The sequence below is a fragment of the Triturus cristatus genome, chromosome 9 (assembly GCF_964204655.1).
Source record: "Triturus cristatus chromosome 9, aTriCri1.1, whole genome shotgun sequence".
NCBI classification, from domain to species: Eukaryota; Metazoa; Chordata; class Amphibia; order Caudata; family Salamandridae; genus Triturus; species Triturus cristatus.
Window position 1 is genome coordinate 12,942,649 of NC_140592.1, and position 13,615 is coordinate 12,956,263.

Here is a 13,615-nt window from a genome sequence, read left to right on the forward strand (position 1 = left end):
AGCCAAAACTAGGAGTATCAGAAATGTAGACCCATGGTGCAAATAGGTAACGCCATTTAAAGGCAGCCAAGTTAGGGAGAAGAACTTTCATTGTGGAAAGTATCTACCAGCCAGAGGAGACCATAAACGAATGCACCAATGGGTCTAAAAAGCACATTCCACTACAGTAATCCAATAATATAAATATCAGCCATGCAGAAGAGAAAACCCATGTATGTCAGAAGACAAATAGAAATAAAAGGTAAAAAACCTTTAACGCGAGCAACGCAACCTTAAATGGCGGTCGCTCGCATCTAGCTATGGAAAGTCATGACTGCAGCTCAAGGTTCCAAGAACGCACCTTGATGGTGTAGAAACAGCCTGTAGAATACTGCCGATGGTTGGAAAAGCAAGGTCACATACGGAGTCAGCAGAAATTGCAAGAAGGAAGCAAAAAAAAGAAAAAAGAAGATGAAAAGGCAAAAATCAGTAACCCAAGCAATGTGACCTAAAATGGCGGCTGCTCACGTCTATCTGTGGAGAATCACTGCCGCGGCTCACAGATCCAGGAACTCACCTGCATGGTGCAGAAACGGCATATAAACTCACCGCCGATAATTAGGAGGGCACAGCCGCATCCGGAGTCAACCAAAACTGAGGAAAAGAGGCAGAATAAGCAATAAAGCTCAGCGTCAGTAACGGAGCTTAAGGAGCAGCCGCCATCTTGCGTCGGCTCCGAAGCCATGCCTCAAGACACTTCTTCTAACAGCCTCTGGTGCCACTCCAGTAATAAGAATCATCAACGGTTCTTTAACTACCGGAATATTTCCAGAAGAACTCAAAAAGTCATACATACGCCCTTTCCAGAAGAAAAGAAACGTTGACCCGCTGAACCATGACAACTACAGACCCATTAAGAATGGACCTTTCCTGGGCAAACTGATAGAAAGAGCAGCGTTCGCCCAGATATCACAATTCATTGAAGAGAATGACATACTCTCAGACTTCCAAACAGGGTTCCATCCAGGAAGAGGCACAGAATCTGCCCTTCTTGCCATCTGGGATGACCTGAAGAAGAACAGCTGACCGCAACGGGGGTTGCTGCGCTACTCCTCTTGGACCTCTCGGTTGCCTTTGACACGATTGACCTTGACACTCTGATACAAAGACTCTACAAAACCGGAATGGAGGGGACTGCTCTAACTGGATTGCATCCTACCTTCAAAACAGAACTAATGTCATCCATACCCCACCTTTCTCGTCCAGACCGTACTCCACAAAAGCAGGGGTCCCTCAAGGCTCTATCATCTCGCCCATGCTTTTTAACATATACATTAAGTCATTACCGGTACTGATCAATCAATTTCACCTCATGTGCTATAACTATGCAGATGACATGCAAATACTCCTTTAACTGAAATGCCCCACAGACATTGGAAACACGCCAATTTTCAGTTGTCTCAGAGCCGTGGATCAATGGATGACTTGGAGCCATCTCAGATTGAATGCTTCCAAAACGGAAATACTCACGTGTGGCGATTGGAAACATTACGACCCGCTTGCCGCCTGGCCGGATGAACTGAGATCACCGGTTAAAGTATCGAAGGAAGTAAGAAACCTCGGAATGACCATGGACTCCAAGCTGTCAATGAATGCCCAAGTGGAGAAACTAGCAAGATCAAGCTTTGTTACAATAAAAACTCTGCGACGAATCTTCCCCCATTTGGGATTTCCACAGAAGGTCCAAGCTACCATCTCTTGTTCTGTCCAAACTCGATTACGCCACTAGCCTCTACCACGGATCACCTTTAACGACCATGAAAAGACTACAGTGGATTCAGAACTCGGCTGCCAGACTACTCTTGCATATCAAACCGCGAGACCACATCTCACCTGCCATGAAAGCCCTGCATTAGTTACCGGCTGCAAGAAGATCCACGTTCAAGCTGCTTTGTATCACCCACAAAGTGATACATGGAATGGGACCGCTCTTCATCAGGAATAAAATCACCAAACACATTCAACAAAGGGACCTCCACTCTAGAGTGGCACCTCGCCTCAAAATCCCAAGATACAAGAAAAAAACCATGGGTGGCACATCCTTCTCTGTTCAAGCAGCCAAACTATGAAACTCTTTACCCCCAACATAAGAGCCACGGGCAGCCACCTTACCTTCAGAAAACTACTCAAGAATTGGCTCTCCCCCCCATAAGCACCATAAACAAACAGAAATATACAGCATACCCCTCTGTATATAGGCATTTATTTGTATTTTTGCTATGTACCTATATATGTGTATTGTTTGTATAAACATGTAGAATAATTATGTTTTAAAATAAATAAATACATTTTTAAGTACAACAACACTTGAAAACCAGAATGTATCTAATGCATCTTTAATGTACATATACTTACTTCCTTTATGCATCTATATACCTTCCATACACTTGGATCTCTAAATGTATTACTTTTCTCCTAAAAAAGCATACAATGCACTACCCTATTTCTCACCATATACCTCTCTCAATATTTCCTCTACCTCAACTCTCCGACTCCTCTCAAACCTCTATCTGCTACTCTTTCAAGTACACTACCCTATTTCTCACCCTAGCCTCTATCAATACCTTTAATCTACATATATGTACTTCCTTTATGCATCTATATACTTTCCATGTACTTAAGGATCTATATATTTATTACTTTCTTCTATTTCAGCATATCCAATGCGCTACCCTATTCACACCCTGTGCCTCTCTCAATATATCGTCTACCTCTACTCTCTAATTCATCTAAAACCTCTTTCTACTGCTCTTTCCAATGCACTACCCTTTTTATCACCCTATTCCTCTATCAATATATCCTCTACACCCACTCTCTCATTTATCCCAAACCCCATACCACTACTATGATCCCCAAAGTAACCCTTTCTAGACTCTCCCCTACTCAACCCCTCCTTACATCATCGGACACCTCTTTTACTAAACTGATCCCACAAAACAAACTCCTCCCTCTGACTCTTCCCCTCCACATCCTTTTTACTCATCCCAAGCCTCCTCCTACTGCTATGAGCTCCGAAACAAAAACAAAAAAAGTCTAAATCCTTCACTCTTCTATCCCTCCACTATCCTTTTCAATCAAAATAACAGACTAACATGTCCACTTCTCAAATCTCATATTTCACTATACTAATTCACCACTAATCCTTTATGGGTTCCAGAGTAGCGTGCTAGTTGCGAAAAAGCACTTCAACACCTCCTCAGGGGTAGCAAGCACTATACAAATGCAAACCTTTTTCCCTCTCCAATCCCTCCGCTACCCTTCTCAATCCAAATAACTGACTAACATATCCACCACTCAAATTACTTTTCATATTTTCACTATACTAATTCACCACTAATCCTTCATGGGTTCCAGAGTAGCGTGCTACTCGCCAAAAAAGTGCTTCAATACCCCATCAGGAGTAACAAGCGCTATAGAAATGCAAACCTTTTTCCCTCTTCTATCCCTCCGCTACCCTTCTCAATCCAAATAACGGACTAATATCCACCACGGAAATTACTATCATATTTCACTATACTAATTCAACACTAATCCTTTATGGATTCCGGAGTAGCATGCAACTCGCCGAAAAAGTGCTTCGACGACTTGTCAGGGGCAGTAAGCGCTATATAAATGCACTTACAATTAAAATACTACACAATACAGACATCTTTATCTGGGTCAGTCTCACTCTACCTTCACATTAATGAACTGGGACCATTAAAAAACTAGCAGATCTCCGCTAACCAGACACAACCACACACACCCAGACTCAACCAGACGCAACCAGACTCAATTAGACACAACCAGACAGACAACAATACACAACCAGACATAACCAGACAAAACCAGCTGCAACCACACACAACCAGACATAACCAGCCACAACCAGATGCAACCACACAAAACCAGATTCAAACAGACACACAACCACACACAACCAGGCACAACTAGATACACACAACCACACAAAACCAGACATAACCAGATGCAACCACACACAACCAGACACCGGAGTAGCGTGCTACTGCCCCCCCCCCAAAATAAACGGCGCTTCAACACCCCATCAGGGGTAAAAAGCGCTATATAAATACAAACCTTTTTTCCTCTTCTATCCTTCCGCTATCTTTCCGAATCCAAATAACTGACTAACCTATCCACCGCTTAAAATGTATTTGCATGTTTCACTATACTAATTCAACACTAATCCTCTATGGGTCCCGGAGTAGCGTGCTACTCGCTGAAAAAGCACTGCGACGCCTCGTCAGGGGTAGTAAGCACTATATAAATAGAATTACAATACAACACAACCAGACACAACCACACACACAACAAGGTACAACCAGACACAACCATACACAACCAGACCTAACCACACAGAACCAGAAATAACCAGAAACAACCAGATGCAGCCACACACAACCAGAGACTCAACCAGACACACACCCACACACAACGAGGCACAATCACACACAACCAGACACATCCACACACAACCAGGCACAATCAAACACAACCAGACACAACCAGGTGCAACCACACACACCAGACTCAACCAGACACACAAGCACACACAACCAGATGCAATGAGACACAAGACTAAAGCAGACTCGACCAGATACAACCACACACAACCAGACACAATCAGACTCAACCAGATACAACCAGGTGCAACCACACACACCAGACTCAACCAGACACACAAGCACACACAACCAGACGCAATCAGACACAAGACTAAAGCAGACTCAACCAGAAACAACCAGGTGCAACCACACACACCAGACTCAACCAGACACACAAGCACACACAACCAGACGCAATCAGACACAAGACTAAAGCAGACTCAACCAGAAACAACCACACACAACCAGACACAATCAGACTCAACCAGATACAACCAGGTGCAACCACACACACCAGACTCAACCAGACACACAAGCACACACAACCAGATGCAATGAGACACAAGACTAAAGCAGACTCGACCAGATACAACTACACACAACCACACACAACCAGACACAATCAGGCTCAACCAGATACAACCAGACACACATTTACACACAACCAGATGCAACCACAAACTACCAGATCGAATCAGACGCAACCACACACAAACAGACACAACTAGACACAACCACACAGAGCCACCCACAACCACATACAACCCAACATGAATACAATAACCGAGGACTACAAACCCCGGCACTCTAGGAAGAGGGCGCTCCTGTTGAGAAAGGGCTTCTGTGACATATTAATGGTTAACGGGGCAGTCCAAGTGCCGATTACATATTAATGCAAACATTACAGAGCCGGCCCTCTGCCAGCAACACCCCTTTGTCCATTTTGCCAGTTTGTCAAACATCTTCTGCCAGGCGTTTCATTTACCCCCACCTGGGGCCTGCCCCTCTGGAGGCCTTTAATTACCCGCGACAACCCCTGTGACAGTCGTGCGCTTGTACTACAAGGGGAGCTATTCAGCCGTCAGCCTGACAGCTGACAACCCCCAGAATCGGAAACGAGAATTGCAAACAAACAACAGAGGGCTGGTGTCCGTGAGCCAACGTCAACTCACCGAGCAATCACTGCCGGGCTGTCAGAAGAGGCGACCTACGTCATCAGTCATTAACCGCCTCACCGTGTGACCCTGGGCATGTGGGAGCGCGGTTCACAAGACAGCGCTAGTGCAGCTGCAACATCAGAAACTACCCAATGAAACAACGTGGAAGGGGGTGGGGGAGGGATCAACACAGCCAACAGGCCGAGGCCACTGCAAGGGGGTGTCTACTGCAGCGGTCGAAGTGCATTTAAAAAAGCATGGGCCCTTTGATGCTGCACGCAATGGGGGCGGGGTCCGTGAATTTGGGGGCGGGGCCAAAGGTGTGGCTAAAAACAAATTATTCTGCAAGGTTTTTTGGTCTTTATCATCAGGTGGCTATACATCAAAAAACGTGCAGCTTAAATGAAAAATACATTTAAAAAAAGAGGTCACCGTTTCTACAGAACAGTATTCTGGCTGGCTTCTATGTTTTTTAGTGATGATGATGGAACTATGTGTATGTTTCATGGATCTCTTTTAATGTGTTTTACTGTTCACTTTATTGCCACAGCTTTAACAATCAAGCAACAGCGACTTACTGTCACTGTCGTCATCACAGAGCTTCAAGTGATTCCATCAATTAAAGCCAGTACGGGCTGCCAGGCATCCTTCACATTTCCATCTTACCCTTTACATTTGCATCTTACCCTTTACATTTGCAGATTACCCTTTGCATTTCCATTTTACCCTTTACATTTGCATATTACCCTTTACATTTGCATATTACCCTCCGCATTTGCATATTACCCTTTACATTTGCATATTACCCTTTACATTTGCATCTTAGCTTACATTTGCATCTTCCCCGTTCACATTTGCATCTTACCCTTCACATTTGCATCTTAGCTTACATTTGCATCTTACCCTTCACATTTGCATATTACCCTTTACATTTGCATATTACGCTTTACATTTGCAGAATTAACTTCCCTTTCCGGCACTGCAGGAAGGCGTGTTTGGCTGTCTGCCTGGGTTCATTTCACAGCACAGGAGACTCACTGAGTGACACCTCAGCGGAAGCGTTCTACTTATCGGAATAAATCCTGGGGCGGGTGTCTTTTTACAAAAAGTAGGGGAACGGTTTTTCATAAATCTAAAAAGTATGGGGATGTTGTTCCCTTCGGATCTCACCCACTTCGACCTCTGATCTGCTGTTTTAAACCCTATTTAAAAACATGGAAACAGTGCTGTGCCAAGGGTGCAATAGGCCCCATTGGGGGACAAAGAAATGCAGTCCCCTGCCCCAAACCATTGTGTAGCAAAAGGCAGCCACACTTGGGGTGCAGGGGGCTTCCAAGACCCCTCGACCATGGCACTTGTGGCTGCATGAAACACTGCCGACCCCCACCCATAACGAGCGTTTGTGGAATAGAGGCATGGGTGGGAGGGCTTTTCATAGGGTAGATGGGCAAAACACAATCATCAGAGTTTTACTGAGGGGTGAGGTGGATAAGGGCCCATGGGTAACTCGGCACAAGTCGGGGGTACATGTAGGCAGAGGGCGTCTACCCACTATTTTTACAGGGTAGGCGCCATCTACCCTGCCGAGAAGCTGGTCCCCATTGAAATATACTGAGCTGGTCTTGGTGTAAGTTTCTGACACCGGGACACGTTCAGCAGCGCCGGCACATTGTCTGCTATCCATTCCCAGCAGCACCATGCTGACTTTGTTATTTTCACCTCCAGCTGGGCCAATCGTTAGGGGTCCATCAGGCCTCCTTTTGTTCCAATATGATCCTGAGTGGGCGTGGTCTGGAGCCTCACACTTAGATGCAAATACAACGGAGGCGAAACAAAGGCGCACAGGGCCGTATGTGTGAACATATTTTCCCATAGACACAGAATGGGTCAAACCCTTTGATACATCTGGCCCGCAGCTTGTTATCACTTCACAGGTACTCAAGGGAGGCAGGCATTCGACTGTGTTCAGGTCATGTATCTAAGATATCTGCTTGCACTGTAAGAATGTCGGCTGTGTTCGTCTGTTCTAGTAGTGACACAAATAACAATTTAAATACCGCTATATTATCTCTTTCATAGCGCTACTCATCCTAATACAGAGTGTCAAAACTCTTTATGAAACTTATACATTGAAAATCAATCATGTCGGTCCATAAATCAATGTACAGGATCTCGAACTTAAGACAGTGAGGGTTACTAGGTGTAGGAGTCACGTGCCCTTACTAGCTCACTGTGCTATATTAGAAGGATTACAATTTACGGACTGCAAGTAACAAAAGGATCTTTGTGCTAAATGCAACCTACTTACCCATTTACATAAAACAAAAAAAATCTGTCATCTGTGTGTCACATGATTCACTTTGCAGGACATATGTTAACCCTCTACGCTACTTTGATTCAAAACTGGGACTAGAAAAAACACCTGTCTCTCCAGCAGAAGCGTTAACCTCCAGAGCTATCTCACCGCTGTCATTATTCCTGAGATTTGCTGGCCACACCAAATGCCGATTTAGCAACCAAGTAAGCAGGACAGATTTCCTGCCATCTTTGTCCTTATTGCCAATTTCTTTGTGGCAGAGTTAAAAAAAAAACATTTATTAGTTGAGGCCCAGATTTTACGTTGGGTTTGCGCCATTTTTTTGTCAGAACCCTACCGCAGAATCACACAAATATGTTAAATCTCATAATGCGGTTAAATGTACTCATAATAGACCTGTTTAACATATGTGTGGAGGTCTTAATATCTGATGTCACTTCCTGTGAGGTCACTTCCTGTGAGGCCATGACGTCATGCGCTGTGATGTCACTTGCATGCTGCCTAACTTGGTTAGTCCCCCCACTTCTGCTTTTTTGGACCTGTGCCCTGGGGTAGCTGCAACAAGAGAAAAGGCATGCCTAGGTGGCGATGGCGGTTCTGTCCTCAGAACTGCAGAATCATCAAAAATCCCACAGCGCTTTTATAGGGTCTACAGGGGGACGGCGCTCGCAAACAGGAGCAGTTGCCCATCATACTGCTGGGTGAAATGTGGAGCCGGGTGAGTGAGGGTAAAGGGCCCCAGCGCACCTTTCAAGTGGAGGGAGGGACAGGGGCCCCAGAGCACCTTTCAACTGGAGAGATGGGCAGGGGTTCCAGCACACCTTACAACTGGAGGGAAGAATATAGGCCCCAGACACCATATAGGACAAGACGTAAACTATTGTACCTATGTGATATTGTGCTCAGGGCACCCCACACTCGCGTGGATCGTGTGGTCAGACACTCCCACCCTCACGTGGATTGTGTGGTCAGACACCCCCACCCTCGCATGGATCGTGTGGTCAGATACCCCCACCCTCGCGTGGATCGTGTGGTCAGACACCCTCGCCCTCGCCCTCGCGTGGATCGTATGGTCAGACACCCCCACCCTCGCATGGATCGTGTGGTCAGACACTCCCACCCTCACGTGGATTGTGTGGTCAGACACCCCCACCCTCGCATGGATCGTGTGGTCAGACACCCCCACCCTCGCGTGAATCGTGTGGTCAGATACCCCCACCCTCGCGTGGATCGTATGGTCAAACACCCCCACCCTCGCGTGGATCGTGTGGTCAGACACCCCTACCAAAAGAAGAGACAGGGCAAAATAGCGAACACAGCATACAGTATTAAACAGATGTATTATTTCACCCTAAAATTGGATCGTAGAGAACCCCCGCCCCCCGCCATCAGTGCAACTTGGGTGCCCTCTTTCTCCCCTCCCTCCCTGGAGTGCACACCCGTTCACCAGAGGTTGGTTTCATAGGTGTACACTCACGGTTGTGCTGGGATAGAATATAATCCTGGGCACCGAAATAAAAGTGGCACACATTAGCAAATCACATAGCTGAAAAAAGTGGCCCATGCAAATTGAGACATTTTTGAACTTGTAAAGACATGCGATGTACATGTTTTGCCAGGTATGCCGGGGCACCGAAATAAAATTGGCACCCTGTCAACCCCGGATATAAAAGAATTCTGCAACCTCTAAAGTGCAAATCAAACTCAAACAAGACCTCGTGTCTTTAGCAGAGAAGGGAGTAAGGTTTTAACTCACACCAACATTTAATTAGCTGTAAATGAACTGTAGAAATATTTCATAATATATCAGCAGTTAAGACAGTACTAACGAAGCACGTTTTTTGGTAATTCTAAAGTGTGGTGGAAACAAAGATTATATGAGATGAAAAACAAATCAGGACACTTTGCTTGGTGATGCACAAATGGTAAACATTCACATTTCCACACATTGCCGCTTGTGCCCTGTGTATTTTATCAGTAAAACTGTATCTGTGCAAATGTAGTGACCATTTCAATGGAAAATGTGCGGTCTCTAAATGACACTGCGCTATCACATCATGCTTTAGTAATATATTTGCGACACCATACTCCAAAGTGCCCCACCGGCTCCACAGCGCACCCTCACCACTCTCCTGAGGAATGGGCGGGGCTACATACCACACTCTTACACTTCTCCCACTGGATGGGGGGGCTCCATACCACACCCTCACCACTCTCCCGCTGGATGGGCATGGCTCCATACCACACCCTCACCACTCTTCTGAGGCATGGACAGGGCTCCATACCACTCCCTCACCACTCTCCTGAGGAATGGGCTGGCTTCATACCACACCCTCACCACTTTCCTGCAGAATGGGCGGGGCTCCATACCACACTCTTACACCTCTCCCGCTTGATGGGCGGGGCTCCATACCACACCCTCACCCCTCTCCTGCTGGTTGGGCTGAGCTCCATTCCACAGTCGTACCCCTCCCCCGCTGGATTGGTGTGGCTCCATACCGCACCCTCACCACTCTTCTGAGGAATGGACAGGGCTCCATACCACTTCCTCACCACTCTCCTGAGGCATGGGCGTGGCTCCATACCACACACATACCCCTCTCCTGCTGGATGGGCGGGGCTCCATACCAAACCCGTACCCCTCTCCTGCTGGATGGGCGGGGCTCCATACACACCCTTACCACTCTCCTTAGGAATGGGCGGAGCTCCATACCACACCCTCACCCCTCTCCTGCTGGTTGGGCGGGGCTCCATACCACACCCGTACCCCTCTCCCGCTGGATGGGCATGGCTGCATACCACACCCCCACCACTCACCCGCTGGATGGGCGTGGCTCGATTCCACACCCTCACCACTCTTTTGAGGAATGGACAGGGCTCCATACCACTCCCTCATCACTCTCCTGAGGAATGGGTGTGGCTCCATACCACACCCTCACCACTCTCCCGCTGGATGGGCATGGCTCGATTCCACATCCTCACCACTCTTTTGAGGAATGGACAGGGCTCCATACCACTCCCTCATCACTCTCCTGCTGGTTGGGCGGGGCTCCATACCACACCCGTACCCCTCTCCCGCTGGATGGGCATGGCTCCATACCACACCCTCACCACTCTCCCGCTGGAAGGGCGTGGCTCGATTCCACACCCTCACCACTCCTTTGAGGAATGGACAGGGCTCCATACCACTTCCTCATCACTCTCCTGAGGAGTGGGCGTGGCTCCATACCACACCCTCACCACTCTCCTGCCAAATGGGCAGGGTTTATTTACCGCACTTGATCTTCATATGGCACTTGTATTTTTCACAGTCCCTGTAACTTCAGTGATGCATCATTGATGCTGGCACCCCCACTCTGAGCATTCTTCCATCCGTAATGCCAGCGTCCCCATAGTAAACAGTCAGAGTGGCAATACCCAGTTCTCTATTTCCTGATTTATTCCTTTCTTCTTTCACCGGGTCTACTGATAACCAGCAGATACCTATATTGCATAGGTGCCCGTGGATATGGGAAAGTGTTGCGTGGTTCATTGCTCCCGCAGGATCCTAAACTCCGGCTAGTGCGTTATGACAACAGCCCTCTTAGCGTTTACAATCCCAACTCATCCACTGTGACCAGCAGATCATGCCGGGTGAAGGCTGGTCCAGAGGGTCAGGCTTTGCTGAGAAAGTGGGTGAGGGATGGCCCACCACCTCTGTAGCCTGGCAGTGAAGAACCCTGGGAGCCATATATTCTCTAGAGGGTGAGCATTGGTTGTACCAGCCCCCACTCCTTGCTGTTACCCAATGAGGCCCTTCTTCGAGTGAGGAAGCCAGACTCTCTGAAGTAGGTGATTGTGAAACACTGGTGATGGACAGGGACCTTTTCTTGGTCTCTTGGGATCAGTGTCTTTGTTCCTCCATCAGATCCTTCCACATGTTGGACTATTAGACCTGGGTGGTTGCACCCAGTAGCAGGGATCATCCTGAACAGGTCAAAACAGTGTCACGGAAGTGAACAAAAAGATAAAATCCACCCCTTTTTGAATCAAATACCACTGTGCAAGCTCTTCTTTGAATGGTTCAAGTGACTACAAGTCTCCTACCCACACTCCAACAGGTCTCCTACCCGGGGATGTTCATGGGTTCACCCTCCAACAGGTCTCCTACCCGGGGATGTTCATGGGTTCAGACTCCAACAGGTCTCCTACCCGGGGATGTTCATGGGTTCACCCTCCAACAGGGTTCCTACCTGGGGATGTTCATGGGTTCACCCTCCAACAGATTTCCTACCTGGGGATGTTCATGGGTTCACCCTCCAACAGGTCTCCTACCCGGGGATGTTCATGGGTTCACCCTCCAACAGGTCTCCCACCCGGGGATGTTCATGGGTTCACCCTCCAACCGGTCTCCTACCCAGGGATGTTCATGGGTTCACCCTCCAACAGGTCTTCTGCCCAGGGATGTTCATGGGTTCACACTCCAACAGGTCTCCTACCCAGGGATGTTCATGGGTTCACCCTCCAACCGGTCTCCTACCCGGGGATGTTCATGGGTTCACCCTCCAACCGGTCTCCTACCTGGGGATGTTCATGGCTTCACGCTCCAGCAGGTCTCCTACCCGGGGATGTTCATGGGTTCACCCTCCAACAGGTCTCCTACCTGGGGATGTTCATAGGTTCACCCTCCAACCAGTCTCCTACCCGTGGATGTTCATGGGTTCACCCTCCAACAGGTGTCCTACCTGGGGATGTTCATGGGTTCACCCTCCAACCGGTCTCCTACCCGGGGATGTTCATGGGTTCACCCTCCAACCGGTCTCCTACCCGGGGATGTTCATGGCTTCACGTTCCAGCAGGTCTCCTACCCGGGGATGTTCATGGCTTCACGCTCCAACCGGTCTCCTACCCGGGGATGTTCATGGCTTCACGCTCCAGCAGGTCTCCTACCCGGGGATGTTCATGGCTTCACGCTCCAACCGGTCTCCTACCCGGGGATGTTCATGGCTTCACGCTCCAGCAGGTCTCCTACCCGGGGATGTTCATGGCTTCACGCTCCAACCGGTCTCCTACCCGGGGATGTTCATGGCTTCACGCTCCAGCAGGTCTCCTACCTGGGGATGTTCATGGGTTCACGCTTCAGCAAGCGTTGTGGACATTGGTGTCTACATGACCATTTCTAAATTCCATCTCCACAATAATCGTCGAAAGACTCAGGCTTTACAAGCATTTCAGGTTGGATGAGTTTGACATGGCTGCCTAGGATTCCAGAGATGTGGACTGCATCCGCCTTTACTTCTACCTTCCACCTCTTTCCATTCTTCCATCCTAGCAGATTTGACTCATATGTTGGGACTGAGAACTGATTTGGAGCGGGCCGGGAGGGAACCTGCAAAGATACGCTGGTCACATGCGTGAATATCAACTTTAAATATAATATGAACATGGGATGATTTTATTTCTAAACATCAGCTGGCATTTTATAATAAACTCATAAATTATTTTTCGAAATTGACAATTTTTCATTTTAAGTGAATAAACAGATCCCACCTAGTTTGTCATTTTCTTTAAGTACTCACATGTACCACTGCCCCCAAGAAAGAATCTGGTCAAAGAGCCCAGGTGTCACCATCACATGCCAGAGGTGCCCATCATAAGCAGGCATGTGGCCATCGCCAAAATGTTATGGACGCCCACTTTATAGTTCTTACACCAAGACTACCTTCAAGAGCCGTGGG